The sequence below is a fragment of the Coturnix japonica genome, chromosome 5, assembly GCF_054131305.1.
Source record: "Coturnix japonica strain WE chromosome 5, WE-NBRP24, whole genome shotgun sequence".
In the NCBI taxonomy this organism is placed as follows: domain Eukaryota; kingdom Metazoa; phylum Chordata; class Aves; order Galliformes; family Phasianidae; genus Coturnix; species Coturnix japonica.
Window position 1 is genome coordinate 53,211,981 of NC_140667.1, and position 17,410 is coordinate 53,229,390.

Genomic DNA, 17,410 nt, shown 5'->3' on the forward strand with positions numbered 1-17,410 from the left:
ATTTCAGAAAGTAATCTAGTTTATGGAAATGAAAGGCATCAAAACACAAAAAACACTGTTTCTGTACAAGTGCTTTGCTTCAAATATTTGACATGGAAATTTATATAATCCCTCTGGGGCACATGGGTTTCACGAGTGTTAACATCTTTTGAAATGAATTTCACAAATGTTTATTTGGAATAGCAGGCATACAAATAATTTAGAATATCAAGGCATCTTGTTGAATCAGTCTTAATGATATAGATCTCAGATGGCTGCGGAGGTTAAAAGGTATGAATTTTAATTGAGTGTATGGGAGATGTCATTTCAAATCATTGCGCTGCACTGCCACAGCTATCACTCTCCAATTCTAAGCTCCCTGCTAACTCCTCCTCAACTCTCTGTTACTTAAAGACCAAAATGAAACATTTTTCACATTTTATTTGAGTGCTGGGCATGTATTAAATTCAGAGTTTTGTCTCCTATCTTGGTTCGTACAGGACCACATCATCATTGTATTGCAACACTTCTCAAGCAAGAAAAAGGGCGACTTTTTCTAGATAGATGGTAGCACATTGTTATTTCAGCCTTAGGAAAAAGCTTAATGATGAAAAGCAAACAGTGTTGAGGCCATCTACAGCACAAATGGTTGTTAAGACTCTGGCCAAAGTCAGATTTCCTTCCCTGCTCCCATGGTGGCCCCTACTTGAAGTACAGCATAAAGCCGAAGAGAAATTATTTTGCTGTTTAAAAGCTAGCTTTTAATTAGTAGATAGATATTTATTTGTGGCTTGGGGCAATGAGATGGATAAGCATGAAAAGAAAAATGAACTGGGTACCTGTTTGGAGATCTTTGCCCATCCTGTGTGGCAAAGGAGCAAGGATCCTGTGGGAAAAGATATCGTGTGATTGGGTAATTAAAAATTATCATAAGCCATAGGCAGTAGGAAGGCAAATTAAGCCTGCAAAGGCAGCATGCGTTCTGAGAGCTCCTCAGATATTGAGTGCTCAATATTACAACTTCAACGCTCGTTTAAAGTTCATTCGTAACCTAGATTTGTAATCAGCGGGATTTTATCCAAGTTCTTATTTGCCTGCGTGTGACACACACACACACACACATAAACTGGGGAAGAAAAATAAAAGAGCACTTTACTCACATGGAACAAAATGGTTGGGCCCATTGGTAACTTGGTGCTTGGCTAACCTTGTGCTGCTTAGAGCCTAGATGCGTTCCATCAATGCAAGAGGGTCAAGTCAGGCACGTTCCAGGGGGAAAAAGTCCCTCTGCCATTCAACAGACCTGGGCCAGAGCAGGTGACATGCAGACCATGCCTTCAGAGAAATGCAGCTGCCAAATGTCAGCAAACCTCTAAAGAACATGCACAAGGCTGATAACCTGGCCAAACATGGATGGATTTCAACAAGGGCGTGAAGAGCACTTTGTTTGCAGGCTGCATACGGCCAATTTCATTTCTTCTCCCAAGAGTGACGATAAAAGCTCAGCAAATGGCTGTGATTTTGTTTTTCTTTTTGCAAGCAGAAATTTATTCCAAGAAATACTCCTTGTTTTCATTAAAATTTCTTTTGTCAGCAGTAAGATAAAATATGTTTGAGGCAACAATCTGAGCCACACAAGTTTGAACCTCTAGCAGAAAAACATCGGTGTTTTTGTATGACACATTCAAGATGCCTTGCTATGGGCTGAATCATCACCTGGAGTGACTCTGGTTTCAAATAAATTTCTGTTTGCCAGCTTTTATGATCTTAACCAGTTGATAATAATAATTCTGGATCAGACAATGGGCAGTCATGTCACTGACTCTGGCAACTACTCAGAACAAGAAGAGAGTAAGTACATAATTGTGCTTCTTCAGAGTAACCTTCCAGCCTCTGGAAATCTTTAGGGATTTGTGAGGCAACTGACCCTAAACAAGTAGGACTGAATGGAACTGACCCCCTGCAAGGCAGAGATGATCCCAGGACATCCCTGAGAGCTGGGAATCCATATTCATAGAACCAGAGAATCATTTGAGTTGGAAGGGACCCTTCTGGGTCATCTAGTCCAATTCCCCTGCAAAGAACAGGGACAGGTGATCCTTTGGGGCCACTTCAGGGTTTCAACAGCTTCCACAAGCAGAAGGTATTTCCTGGCATCCTCTTTAAGATTCTTTCATCTTAGGGGAAATTGGGCACAACATTTGTCCTTGTTTCCAGCAGTGCCGTGCTCCTGCCGCATCCCCTCTCCATGGTGTTTGAGCACACCCTGCCCATTATCAGCCCTGAAACTCCCCTCTTGTTAGGGCAGGCTGGGAGGAACACAAAGCCCTCTGTTCTGCTTGATTCTCTCCTGTGAATAGGTGAAGTAAATGAGAAGCACAGAAAGCAAGAGAGGTCGTTCAAATGGGGAAATGACTTCTCTCAGGGAAGGGCTTTTCCTTCCTCTCTGGTGCTTACACTGCACTGGCTGATCCAAAAAGGTCTGCACAGGTATTATACAATTATAGAATCATTAAGGCTGGAAAAGACCACTAAGATGCCAAGGTGCCAGTTTGACTTAGCTGAAGTAGAGTAGGCAGCTACTGGACCTGCTACTCCAAGTGCAACTATAAAATGATAAAAATTGTTTTTTGCAATATATATCAAGTTGCATTAGAAGTCACTATTCAAGAAAGAGGATTCAAATGGATGGTTCCCTGTAATGTGTCTCTCAAGGGCAGGAAAGCAGTGCAGAACATTCAATTGTACAACAACCGCATCCCTTCCTTGCAAGTATGGCAGCACTCCTGGGGTGTACACCTCATCCAGGGCACCCATGCTTCATCCCTACTTGCCTGAGTTTGCATAAAGCCTAAAACAGCATCAAACTGCCAGTATCTCCAACGCATGATGGCAGCTCCAGGATTTTCTAGGAAGCAACACCAGCGCTGAAGAGGAAACTAAAGCATCCTAAAACACATCTGAGGACAAGAAGAGCCCCCTTTAATCACCAAGTCCTCCCATCACTTTCCACAGCAACCAAGGCACACAAATCCCATTTCACAGGCTGAACGAGCGTCAACTTCAAATGAACTGGAGCGTCTGCCCCAAGGCCATTCCCAAATCTCGGTTGTCTGAGAGTCTCAAACTCTCTTCTGATATCCAGCTTGAATATATTTCTCCTCACTTCATGTCTCTCCGTATTTGCAGCAGTGCAGTCCGTCAAAGCTAAACAGTTCCACTCCTCTCACAACCAGCAGCTGCAGCCTCTTCAGCCAACATCACACCAAGTTAAATCCTTCTGGCTCTGCCCATCTCTGCTCTTCATTCCTGCCTCATTCCAAGAAGTCCCTGCTCCTGGAGTCCCCAGCTCTTGCAAAGATCCATGTCAAAAAGCAGAGATGCACAAAGGATATTACATCTTTTCCTTGCAGAGACAAAATCAGGGGCAGGACAATTAGTCTTATTAGGTGGAAGCTAACCCTGGCTAACAGCCTTTCCTTCCCCTGAAATGAAATCCTTCCTTAGACAAGCCCTCAAGGTGGGATAGGAATTTTCAATAGAGTATAGAAATCTGTACGGGCTTTCCAACACCCAGATGGCCACTATAAAACACCTTCATCAATGGACACCATAAGTACTTTTACATCATGGTTGATCTAATGATGGGCAATTAGCCAAATCACCCAATGGGAAGGAGCTAGTCCTTGGGACAATTCACTCAGGAGAACAACCACATTTCTAGAAATCACTGAATCATCTGAGACCATTAAAGGCCATCTGGTCCAAACCAGAGCAGGGACACCCACAGCTCCATCAGGGGCCCCATCCACCCTGACCTTGGGCGTCTCCATGGAGGGATCATCCACCACCTCTGTGAGCAACCTGTGCCACTGCCTCACCATTCTTTTTGCAAAGAACTTCTCCGGTACATCCAGTCTAAATCTCATCTCTTTTAGTTTAAAACTATTTCCCTTTGTCCTGTCACAACAGACCCTGCTACAGAGCCTAAATGCAAGCCTTCTAATGAAGAAGGTGACCAAGCATCACTGAAATCATTCTGAGTCATTGGCTTTGTTTCAGTGCTGCTTAAGTACTTCTTTGGAAGGATTTTTAACCCATTTCTCCACTCTTGTCTGTTTGATGGCACTCATTGCAATCAGTGTTTATTCTGATCTGAACAATTATTGTTGTGTAGATTGGTAAGGAAGGATCACATCTACAGCACATCATCTTGCTTGCAGAAAAATAAGTTAAAAAAAAAACAACCCACAATCAGCATCAAGTGGATTGCTTGGAAAATAATTTCTCGTCCAAAATGTAATCATCTATATTGGATGCAATGTTTATTTCTTAAAAAGAGAATAAAAATGGAGTTTGGGAGCTCTTGTGTCTATAAAAAGACTACTTTTCCCAGCATTTATAAATATTAATATGGAACGCCAGTGAAGAACAATACATAACAATAATGAGAATCACCAAATCCCATCATTTTTGACATCGTCATATCAACAGCTTAAGGATTAGCAGGTGAACTTTAAACATATTGCTTCCAAATAATAATAATAACAGTGGCGATAATAACATCAGGATGAAAAAAACCCTCTCACCGCATTATATATTCTTGATGGCTTTCTTCTTCTAATAGCGTTTACGGGATCATTGCTTTGAACATTTGGATGACATGCTTAAAAAATTAACCTGAAGAAGGGGGAGGTCTTCTTATCTCCTTCCTTTCTTGCGAAGCTTTGCTTAGCCCCGTCTTTGTTTCCCACTAACCCCTGACACTGACAGAGTCAAAGGCCTATCATCTAATACCCTAATTTCAGTGGGATTTTATATATACGTATATCTATGCATGTCTGAAAATACTGTGTGTGCCATCTCTATGTCTGTGCACGAACTGAAGCAGCGTTGTTAAAAGACAAAGTTGCACCAGGTGCCAGTTCTCACACCTTCCGCTGAATACATACGGTAAAAAACGATGCCATAATTTCATTGGAAATCCAAGCTATTGAGATCTAATCGCTGCTTAAGCTGTGGCTTTATTCAAATCTGGATCACCAATAGGGCTCAGGATGTAAATGAAGTGCAAAGAGAAATAAAGCAAAGGGGGAAAAAAAAAATAAATCTATGATAGCCCTTTTCCTTCAGCCATTTGATTCTCAAGTCCTTATCAGTCAATTAATGCATACTAAAACTTTGGTGGCAGCCTCAGTTTAACAGACCTAATAGCTGCAGCAAGTCCCAAGCATTAGCCAAACAAAACACACTTTCAGCAGCCTTAATATGAGACTGAAAAAAGGTCAAAATAGACAGGCTTTACAGAATAAATCCCGACGATCCATTCTAATTTCCACTCAAGGATCTTTTAAGCAGTTCTTGGATGCTCTTTATGGTACTTTGATCCAAGCATAGTTTCATTAAAACTTTGTGGCTCGGTATTTTTAAACCTGATAGCTTCACTAAACTAGTTCTCAAAATGTTAGCTAAGCCGCTATGCATAAAACTACTTTACTGTCATGGTGTCTTCTAATATCACCTAAGTACAGGCTGCTGCAATTCTGAAAACGAACCTTTTCTACATTCACCAGATCTCAGCTTGGGAATTTTTTGCTTTCACACTTGAAGGCTGTCTCGCAGCATAAAGGGAAGGTGCTGCCTTACCCCCTTCCTCTCCCCCTCCTTGAAACCTAAAACTAAAATTAGCTGCTGTACCTTATTTGTTCTGGAAGCAAGTTACACAGTACTTCTATCCACCATGGTTTCCAATTGCGGGATTAACACTGGATGCTAAAAGAGAGAAAAAAAAAAAAAAAAAAAAAAAAGGAAAGGAAAAAACCCTCGAAAAAATAACAAAACATTAAATGGTGGTTTAAAATCCCGTTTAATGATGGCAAGATAAATTCCCTAAAGACTCAGGAAAACAAATGTTACTTCCCACCTTCATAACTTGGCATGTTAATAAATCTGATTTAACTGCCCGTGGACAAAAATCTCTGTGCCTCCAGAGAGTGTCCTTTGCTCCCCTGAAAATGAGGAGGGCTGTGAGGTTAGGTGACAATTTTCTTCCTTTCTTCCTGTGTTCACAAAAGCCTTGATTTCTTGAGGAGCTCTTGTGGGAAGCTCGCAGTACAGTATTTTAGAGAACTAAAGAAAGATGGCTTCAGAAGAGGCTGGGCTGAGTTCTCAGGAGAAAATACAAAGGATTGTTTTTAAAACTAATAACAATAAATACAATAATAAAACTGCTTTACCAGGCACTGAAGTCCAGACTTGCTATTGCTTGAGCCATTTGTCAACCTGCTGCCTGGCTTTTGTGGGAGCACATGGCTGGTGCTGGGAAACATCCAGCAGAACATATAAAATTGCCCAAAAAAACCCTCATATGGCCCTTGGGTGGGAGATTCCTTTCCTGTATGATGGACATTCAGGGAACCACACAATCCCATGCTGAAATGAGCATCTAATCCAGGGTCTGAGCCCAGAGACCCAGAGTCCAGCTGAGTCTAACAGTCCTCTGCTCATAACACCAAAGCCAAAGGAGGCAGAAGTGCGTATGATCATAGAATCATAACATTGGTTGAGTTGGAAGGGACCCTTAAAGGCCATCTGATCCAACCCCCGTGCAATGAACAGGGACACCCACAGCTCCAGCAGTGCTCAGAGACCCATCCAACCTGAGTGTGTCTCCAGGGATGGGGTACCTCTGTGGGCAACCTGTGCCAGTGTCTCACTACCCTTAGTGAGGATACTTTTTCCACAACAGACCCTGCTAAAAGTGTCTGTCCCCTTTTTTCTCACAGTCCCCCCTTTAGACACTGAAGGTTTGCAGCGAGATCTCCCCATAAACCCCCAAAACACAGGATATCCCAAACACTCATGAGAGAATAATAGCTTGGGAAAAAAAAAACCTGCCCCACTGACCATGTCTTGGGCAAGACTTGCTTCTGAATATCTCATGGGAAAGGCCACCGAACACTCCCTCTTTAATTCCCTTGGATGCTTACTGAAAAAGCCTATGAGTTACCCATTTTGCCAGCAGCCACAGTCCGGTGGGCTGGGACAAGGCTGTCCCACTCCATCTCCATCACCTGGCAGAAATATTTGGGTGTTTTCACGGCTTCACACACCTCACACAGGTCGGAGGCAAATCTGGTCAACTCAATGTCTGACAAAAGCGTCCTGATGTCAGGTATAAAGAATGCCACCTACAGCTTAACGTCTGCAAAAAACCCTCCGAGTTCGGGCAAACAATGAACGTTTTTGTCTTCTTAATGCCCTGTATGCAATCGAGTGGAAATGCTACTTCCATCCTTAATCTACAAATGAAATTAAAGTTGTTGAAAGACACATGATAAACCGGGATCCTTTGTTTCTTACAGAAGAAGGGAAAAAATTGAAACCACTAAATATTTTAGCAGATTTACTAAATTTCCAATTAAATCTGGAATTATGGCAGAGCCTGTATCTGCCTCTCACTCCACCACACACATTTTCTATTTGAATAAAGTAGGTTAGATGCAGCGCTCCCTCCACCCGCCTGCCCCAGCAAGAATATTAATGAAGCAGATCCATCGTGCTGGGCCAGCAGGGATGCTCGGGCATCCCTGTGCCCGGGTGGGTGGGAAGGGCTGGTATAAAGGGGAACAGCCCCGGCTATCCGGAGGGAGAGGGATATGCTAGGCAAGAGCACCCTCTGCCCGCTGGCAGGAGGGTCTGGCTCTATAAGCATGCCCCCATCGCTCCCCCTCCTTCCCTCTGCTGAGGAAAGGTCACGGGAAGCAGCTTACACAAGCCAGATGAGGTGGAGACCAAATCGGGACCAAGATTATGTGTCAGGGACTTAAAAGGAGGAGCAGAACGGCAAGTAACGCTGGTGCGTGATTTCTGCCTGTTTACTGCCCTTCCTTTCATCCCACATAGCCTTATAATCAAGGATAACTTCTGGTCCCTCCTGCCAAGCTTTCCAGCACACATGGCCAAGTTGGCCCCTGCTTGGCCAAAAAGGTTTGGGAGAGCTGGGTGTGCTTATGGCTCTTCCAAGCTGGCCCACATCTATTCAAAATGAAAGAGAAGGTAGATGCTGAAAAGGAATGGGGATGCATGGTTGGCCCTCCTGACTGACAGAGCCTCGTATGTTTGGGGGAAAGATGGAGATTTTTCCCCTGCCAAAGGAACCTCTGACCACAGAGCTCAGATCACCAAACCATAGCACTGGCTATTAATAACTGGGTATAAGGAAGAACCTACCTCCAACCCCAAGTGCTCTAGACACATCCCAAGCCTGGCTTTTGCATTTAAGGCCATCCCTCTGCATTTTGACTCCACATAAGTGGGTCTATCTCAGAGATATAACTGAGATACAACTGTTCATCACAGATCTCTTATTTCTCTCATGCATTCCACTTCTCCTCTCTGGACTCTGCACATCACTCTCAGATGCACACAAGAGGCTTTTTGCCCTGTGCAGCAGCTAAGCCCATGCCAAGTTACTGCAAGGTTTGTTGTGGCACAGAGCAGTTGAGCATAAGGCCAAAGAAATCCAAAACTGCACTTTATTTTAGTCTCTTATAGACAGCCAGACCGGTCCATTGCAACTCACTCCTACTGCCTTTATTTGTATCTTTGCTTCTAGGCAGCTGCCAATTGATGCTGCACATTGGCATTGGGGGGAATATACAACTCTAAAGTGATCTTACAATCATATTTTGATATTTTTCTTTACAGATGTCTTGTATGAGGACCAGTATTTCACAACCTTGTCTGCAATAGAACAGAGAAGCTTTACTTGCTTGCAGTCAGAAAATGCTTATTACAGCCACAGGAGGGTTTGCCATCTTGCATGGGATTTCCTACACTGCAGTTCTCACACCTCGGCTCCCTTCTGGGCTGGGGTGAGAAGGGGACCCAAACCTTATGATCTCCATGGGATGGCTGTGTTGGGATGGGATGGGGTGGAATTATGTGGGATGGGATGGGGTTCACCTTCTGGAGTCTCTGCCCAACTGGGTTTCCATCCTGAACCTCACCACCAGAGCAGGAGATCAGCAATGTTAGGGGCATTCTGGGGAATGTGGTCCAGCAACAACAGTTCAGAGATGAGTTATATTAGCAAAACCCTCATCCTCTCAATCACTCCCAGCATGCTGCCTATGATCTTGAAGAAGCCCACAAGGCAAATAAAATCCTTCAGTTTTTTCCTATTGTTTTTATTTCTCTGCTCTGCTAACAAAGGACTGAGAAATATATCAGCCTACCCCAACAAAGACCTGAAATCATGTTTTCAGACATCTATGAACTACCACTACCTGAATCAAAAGTAACCCTGAAACACTAGAACTGTATTCAGGTAGAATTCAGGACATTTCATAGAATCACATCAGAATCATAGAATGGTTTGGGTTGGAAGGGACCTAAAAAGGAAAGGATGAGAGCTATGAATTCAAAAGGCTGAAAAAAATTCTTCCATGTGAAGCAAACCATTTCACTGCTGGCTGAATGGAGAACTGCAAGGGTGTATTTTGACAGCAGAAAAGATGACCTAGTCTAACCTACACTGACCTCCTTCCAAAACCAACAGTTTCCAGAGTTCCCAGCAGGAATCCCTCTTTGTCATTGCCATGTGGTGACAGAGGTACCCACTACTATCAACCAACCTTGGTTGGAGAAGGACACTGGGACACCTGCTGCCTCATTGCAGTTGTGGGTTTCTACTTTTCACTACTCAGGATTAGAAGGCAACCTCCCCAGCCTGACAGTGACTGAGCAATGCCTTGGGGTTGTAAACCTTGGAGCCCAGTGCCTTGGGAACCACCTATGTTCCTACATATGGAGGAAGCAAAGGGTCAGGATGACTTGCTCCTACCGGGCTTGTAGACACTACCATAGGTTATGTGATTAAACAGCAGCTCTGAGTTTTGCAAAGCTGTCAATCCATACCTTTCATCAGCACTTAATTCACTGAAAAATAAAATAAAATAAAATAAAATAAAATAAAATAAAATAAAATAAAATAAAATAAAATAAAATAAAATAAAGAGGAAAAAACAAAAAACAAAAAAACAACCAGCCACACTAACCCTTAAAAGCTTTGGAGATGGCATTTCTCATGGCTGCAATAATACTTACAATATGGACTCTATAGCTGCTTTTTATGTAACTGCTGCTCTTAATCAGCTCAGTATTAGCAGCTCTAACCTGCTCTTCCTTGATTTATTTTATTTTATTTCTAAAACAAACATAGATTTACAATCTCTCTGATTTCCCAGCTTTTATGCCACTCCACTGAGGCGCTTTAAACATCTCATTTATCTCCCATACGTCGGGAAATTACAACCCCCTCCTCTACAAAACAAACAAGCAAGGAGAAAAAAAAACCTCCAGCTAAAATCTACACAGTTGGGAAGTGTTGATTTAAACAATAACCCTGAAACAAGATAGGGAAGAGATGAGAACATGAAAACAGACTGGTTGGGGTTTTTTTTTCCCCCTTTGCACAGATTGAGCTGTGAGGTTGTTTGCATCAAATGTTGACTTGTTCCAAGGCAGCATCCATTTCTATGTTGTGGAACCGCAAGGAAGCAGCGTGAAATAATAATTTCCAGTATTTTGGGGAAAGACTGCATCATTCCATTTGTTTCAGCACATGTTTTCTACCACGTTTTCCTACTTCCACATCTGTCCTTCTGCAAAGCTGGAAACCATGGCAGTCATTTTAAGTATTGGGCTGTCCAAGTGAGGTTTGGATAGGAAGTACGTGTTAACATTCTTTCTGATCTGTATCATTTATGAAGAAAATCCTTCCCTAATTAGGCAGACGATTTAAGCTGTGATTGCCACCGATGGGTGTTTGCTGAATACAAAGGGCCATACCTAAACAGAGTACCCACAGATTTTGCACTGGGGAAAGCAACTCTGCGCAGCAACGCCAGGATCTATTTTGTTAATTGCAAAATTCATAGAGTGCAAGTAGTAGATTTTTACATTTCTGCTGGTTTAGATGCCCTTGTGCCTTTCTCTCATTTCTCTCTTTAGTCTATATTATACGAAACTAATATGAAGCATTCTCTTCCCAATCAATATATTGTAATACATAAACAAGCAACTCACATTTTTCCATGAATAAAAGGAATAATATTCTCTTCCTCAGCATTACCTCCAACTTCTGCTTTTTTCATTCAAATGATGTTTTTATTTACCTGTGGCAAAATTACTGCCAGAAAACTCTCCTCTGTGAGATGCATCACCTCCCTGCTAGCAGTCAAGGTTGGGAATCTGAATTCAAAACAACCTCCAAACACCAAAACTGCTCCCTGTACTTTATGCAGCAAACCCAACAATTCAACACTCCCCCCTTGAAAAGAGAAAGCGATCAAACCCAAAAAGTCTCCTTTGTGTCAATGGGGGCGCAGGGGGGACAGTTACAAATCTAAGCCCTCCATTCCAGCGCACATCCCCAGATGTAAATAAGCACACAAAAGCATGTTGCTACATATTTTTACCAAAGCAATTACCAACAGCCTTATCAGCAGCGCGCTCCGCACGGCGCGCATTACTTATCCGTTGTGCCCTCTGCTGGATGCGGCACACAAGGCAAGCACTATTATTTCCAATTAATTTTTGGCATCATCACTTGGCATCTGCTTTAGGAATGCAAAGCGTGAAATTTGTAGTAGCAGGTTTAATATTTGATCCAGCCAAAAAGATTTTTGCTACAAGGACTTACCTTTGGTGGTGTTTTCCTCCCTGCCCCCTCCTCTCCGTGCTGCCGAGCCTTGTTTGTGGTCCAAACTCAAAAATCTGCCACCGAACGCCGTACGTGGCTGGAATAATTTTATGCTGTGCAAAATTTGTTTCATTTCACATCCTGTAAGAATAATTACTTAGCATAATGCCACTTAAGCTGCGTTTCTAGGTGCAAACATTAAGGAAATGGTAAAAAGCTTGATCCCGGTTGGGAGAAAAAAAAAGAAGGGTATTTAGGGGTTGGTGGGGTTCCATAAGGCTAGATGCTTTTAATGCCAGGGACAGCAAGGAGAATTAAAAGGTCGGAAGTGCTATCACCAAATTTAAAAAAACAATAAAATTGGGCACCTTGAGAGCACACTGCTTTCACACATACAGGACAGTGCTCCTGGTCTGTATTGCCTCAAGTTTCCTGTGTTTTCTGTAATTAGGTTTATTTGAAGGTGATAATTGCCCAAGCAGCCTTGAATAAAAGAGCAAGAGTAGATCTTGCTGGTGGCATGTTACTGACTGATTCTGACTGATTACATAATGGAGAACAGGAGAAGGTAGGTTTGGAGGAAACTTGATGTGGCACATGAGAGGGGTGTGTTGAACGAATTTCAGCATAAGCACCTTAGTGCATCGGGGCACTGTGATACACAGTACCAAGGAGGCTCTGATCTCCTCTCTGGACCTCCCAAGAGGGGAAGCTTCTCTCTGTCCTAAGAAATTACTCATGGTTCACTCTGTAAAGATGGACTTACCTCCAGCAGAATCAATCTGTAGCCAAATCCAAGGGCAATCCTAATTGAGTAACCTCAATTTTAAGGATCAAAATCTAAATTCTGATTCTTAGTTTTCCTTTTCTACATGGTGGTGAGAAATGATCTCCAGTGAAGAAGAACATCCCTTGAGAAGCATCTTATTGCCTCGTGCTTTATCTAGCAACAACAACGCACTTGCGCACCCAGTATCTTCATCTTCCTCAAGGCTGTTGTGTCTCTTCCTCATCTGTAGTGTGGCCAACAAAGATTTGCAAGCACAAATTCACTGATGACCGTTCAGAGTTTCACACTCTCAGAAACACAGCTTGAATTTTGGGTGGTGCTGCATGGAATCAGAGGTTGGACTCAATGAACTCTGTGGGTCTCTTCCAACTTTGGGTATTCTATGATTGTATGAAATCCCCTCACTTCCACTCACCTGGAACAAGTTATTCCAATTTGTACTCATTCTTGTTTTCACTCCATTTTGAACAGGCCTTTTTTGAAACACCAGGTTTGAATATGGTAGAAGAGTCAAAAGGCAACAAGGGATAAAAAATTACTTATTTTAGGAAAAAAAAGATAACAATTTGGGCACACAGGTCCTTCTTATGGTCTGAATTAGGCAGCAGACCCTCCCTGAGGAGGTTTCATGAGCAGCAGTTCTTCAGATGAGCTTTTTATACTACTTAGTACTTTGTACTTTTACTATACACTTTGTACAAAGTGGCTTTGCTGCTAAATCAAAGGCCAAGACAAAGAGGAGAAATAAACAAAAGGCCCCCAAACAATCTAAATGGAGGGCTTCTTCCCCTTCAATGAGTTTTTTCCTCTGGAAAATTGGCAAGTTGCTGCCCTATCTGACCAGCAGTGTGTCACAGCTGTCCAAAACCTGCTCAACTACTCATGCACAAGGGGCAATGTGTGAAGGACACGGTGCCACTGGTGCTCCTCATCCTCCCTGCAGGGCCTTTGGTGGCCACAAAGCATGGTCTCTCCATGTACAAACCTGGCAAGAGCAGTGCTGCAAGCACTCACTCCAGCTTTGCTGGGCAGATCTAAGCCAAACATCCTCTCGGAGGGTACTGACAAGGACATCTTCATCCCCTGCTGTGAGCAGAGCAGCTTTAGTCTTTGTTTGCTCTCATAGCACTGTGCCAAGCTCCAACTCTGCAGGTCCCTGGAGTGGGCTGCAGCCAGGCCATGCTGGGGGCTTCCTATCCCCATAGACATCACCCAGAGATGCCATCTGTAACATGGGTGCCTTGTTTCCTGAATCTTAGAGACGCTGGGGAACACAGCAGTAGGATTTTGAGCTCTCTATTCCCTGCCTGATGTCTTCAGGCTGAGGTGGCCCAAAACACCTCCAGTAGATGAGATGCTTATATGACCTGGCGAGTTTTATTCACTTTGAACATGCAGTGCGGAAGACAGAGAAGTAAGGCAGTAAATACATTCAAATTAACACAGCATTTACCAAAAACAACATAAAAACTCACAAAAGAACACAAAAGTGGTTCCACTTTGAAGCCCTTCCCAGCTATAACTTATTTCTCACCAAACCTAGGGATGAATCCAGGGTAGCCAGTGCTGTCCCTGGATGTGCTGTAACTTCAGCACCACTCTGCTTGACAGTCAAGAGGCTGCAAGCCATCCCAAATATCTGTGCCACCCTACAGACCCTCTTGAGGCTGCTTTGCAAAGTCTAACCATTAGCAGGTTTTGGTAAGGTATGTGTGTGTCTGTAAGGCACGGGGATTTCAGCTGTGCTTCAGGATGGATGGCCCCGCTCAGCATCCGGCTCCACGACGCTCCTTTCAGCAGCAAATATAAGTTACCAACATCTTGGCGAAGGCCAAGCCCAACGATTTAGCAATTGCCTCCCTTTATTTCTTTTTAAAGACCGAGCTGAATCACGATGGGATTTGGGGGTTTTGTTTTAATGGCAAGGCAAGAATTCGCTGATCCTCCCCACGGCGAAGTTACTTTCAAGTCAGGGAAAGTTCTTGGCCCATGATGAAAAGTCTTTGCCAATTAGCGCTCAACAACCTCAATTCATTCCTCCTGGTTCAAGATGAGTAGGAACCTAATAAGGCTGTGATAAAAGGGCAAAAGGCACCGAGTACCCAAAGGGGATTAATGGGCTCTTCCATTTATTTGTCTTCCCAACAGCTGAACTGTTACAAGTATTGACGGGCTTCAAACAGCCCCGCGCCCAACGCGGCCGGCACCGGCCCCAATGGCCACCTCCAGCCCCAGCCGCGCAGGGCAAGGGGCTTCCCCCTGGGCGATGCCAAAACCAACAAAGCGCCGGGGATCAGGTAATGAAACTTCAGCTTTTCCCCCTTTGAGATTTATTTACTGGCAGCTGACAAGGGGCAAATTCAGCTCGGATTGTGTAGTCAAGGCCCTGTCAAGCCTTCAGAGGCACCCTTATGTCGAATCACCTTCCTGACTGGCATGTCGCTGAAAAGCCCTCGGCGCTGGTCCTTAACAGCTCCCGACAGCACAAAGGACACTCCAGACAGATGCCTACATGGCATCCTGCAGCATTTTAAAAGAGAATTAGTGGTTTTAATTATGGTCGTCGTATGAAAGGAAACCATGCAAGCTCCGCAGGAGACCTTTGATCAAACCCTTTTGCTAGCACAATGCCGCGGAACTGTGACTATTCCTAGCAAGGGGCCTTTTCTCGCTGAATGACTCACCAGTGATCTTTGAATGCAGACAAGTTCCTCGCCCTCCCTCTTCATTAGTGAGCATTTCTATACAGGCCCTATATAGCGCATGGAGTCTAGGAGCTATACAATGGGGGGGAAAAAAGAATCCCTACAGATTCTGGCCTCTACTTAGGAAGTGCTGAAGGACTCTGAGTGACTTTATTCATTAAAACAGGTTGCTATTAATTAACTGTCATAATAAAATAAAGAACTATTATTTGCATTTCTTAGTGCACTCCCTTTAGTAATATGTATAAAAGATGCTTGTAACAAAAATGAATTTATAAGGGAGAAAAAGCCCTCTGAAGTCTCCCCCCCACCCCCCCTTCCCTTTATTTTTAAGGTCTAGGCAGCAGGAGTCTGACTAATTATTAGGGCCGGTTCTGCAAGAGAACAAATAGAGGTAAAACACAAATATGAAAGTAATTAGGAAAATGCAAAATCCTGTTTACTTGGCAACCAACGCATGCAACTGAGACTAACGAAGAGCAAATCAGCTTTGCTTGTTTGATAAACTTAGGGGTGCCACCTAAGAGGAGCTGATAAAAATTAAACTTCTGCCAGCATCCCTCAGCACTGCCTTTCAGCGAACGGGGGCTTACCAACACACACAGCTTCGTCTGAAAGCACCAGCAAATCTAATTGGAACAGATTCACAGGAGGAAATCTCACACTTCTTTCTCTGTTAAAACGTTTTCACCTTTGCAATCTGCCATTGCTGATACCTTCCGGCTGAGCATCCAGCACAGCCACCCGTGTTTACATGGGCGAACTCACAGATGCAAGCATTTCTGGTCTTGCTCCTTAAATAAAAGCATCAACGTTTCCACTGCTGCTCACACCTGGGAATGCATGTGCCGGTGGGAAAGTTCTGCTTGCAGTTTGCATTGCTGCTTATTACAATACACTGTGACACATCACTCGAAGCAGACTGCAGCTTACATACCTTTGTAGAGCCCCTCTTTTCTCCCAAGCAGATAGTAGAACCCACAAAAGCTTCCAATTATTTCAAGACTATGCGGCTAAGGAGAGGCATCTAATCAAGATAAAGAAAACTCTTGGCTCAATATATTTGCTTGAATGGATTTTCAATAATGCAGGTAACAAAAGCACTCAAAAATTGGATTCCTAATGCTTTTCTGCCAGCCTGAAGGACTGATTCTGAGAAGCGAGAAGAAAGCCAGCCTTGAGAAAGCTGCATGGAGGAATGTATGACATTCTCTCCCTCTGTACAAACACTTCTGCAGGAACTGACAATAAGGAAGAGATTTAAGTGAGGCACAGTCGACCTGAAATGTAGTCAATTACAACACAAAGAGTTAAAATGACACCCCTGAGACGCTCTTCTTCACTCTCCCCTCTGCTTTGTGGCTTTACAACCCACAAGCCTGAGTTTAATTTTTCTTTTTCGTTGCTCATTTCCTTTCTCCTGCTTGGACAAGGGGGTGAGCAGTGATAGGACAAGGGGGAATGGTTTTAAATTTAAACAGGGGAGGTTTAGGTTGGATCTTAGGAGGAGTTTTTTCCCCCAGAGGGTGGTGACGCACTGGAACAGGTTGCCCAAGGAGGCTGTGGATGCCCCATCCCTGCAGGCATTCAAGGCCAGGCTGGATGTGGCTCTGGGCAGCCTGGGCTGCTGGTTGGTGACCCTGCACATAGCAGGGGGTTGGAGCTGGATGAGCACTGTGGGCCTTTGCAACCCAGGCCATTCTATGACTCTATGACAAGAATTGTTCATAGATGGACAGGGGAGAATCACTATGGGAATCACACTGTGAAAAAGAAATAATCAGAATGAAAGGGAGAAAACCAAAGAAAAATGAAAAAATTCCAAAGAGCAGTTTGATTTGTATGTATACAGCACATAGCAATGAAATGAAAGTGCCCAGGTTTTCCCACAATGAGGTAGAGGGACCAACAAAAAACTCCTCTTAAAGGGATCTACTAAGTTTAGAAAGTACCCAAGCCTAAATCTGCACCTATAGGTGTGCACAGCACAGCATACCTGGCACTCAAACTATACACCAAGTTCTGCAGGAGAGCACCTCAGCCTCCCTACCCAGACTCACACAGCACAGGAGATGCCATGATGCTGCATACAGTCAGGCTGGTCTGTGAAGAAAAACAGAAATTACTTGCTATAGGAAAAGCAGTGCAATGAAGTCTATCACAGCATAAAATCCCACTGCAATGAAAACAGCCCTCTCTGCAGAGAGCTGGCTTTGTTTCCACCCAACA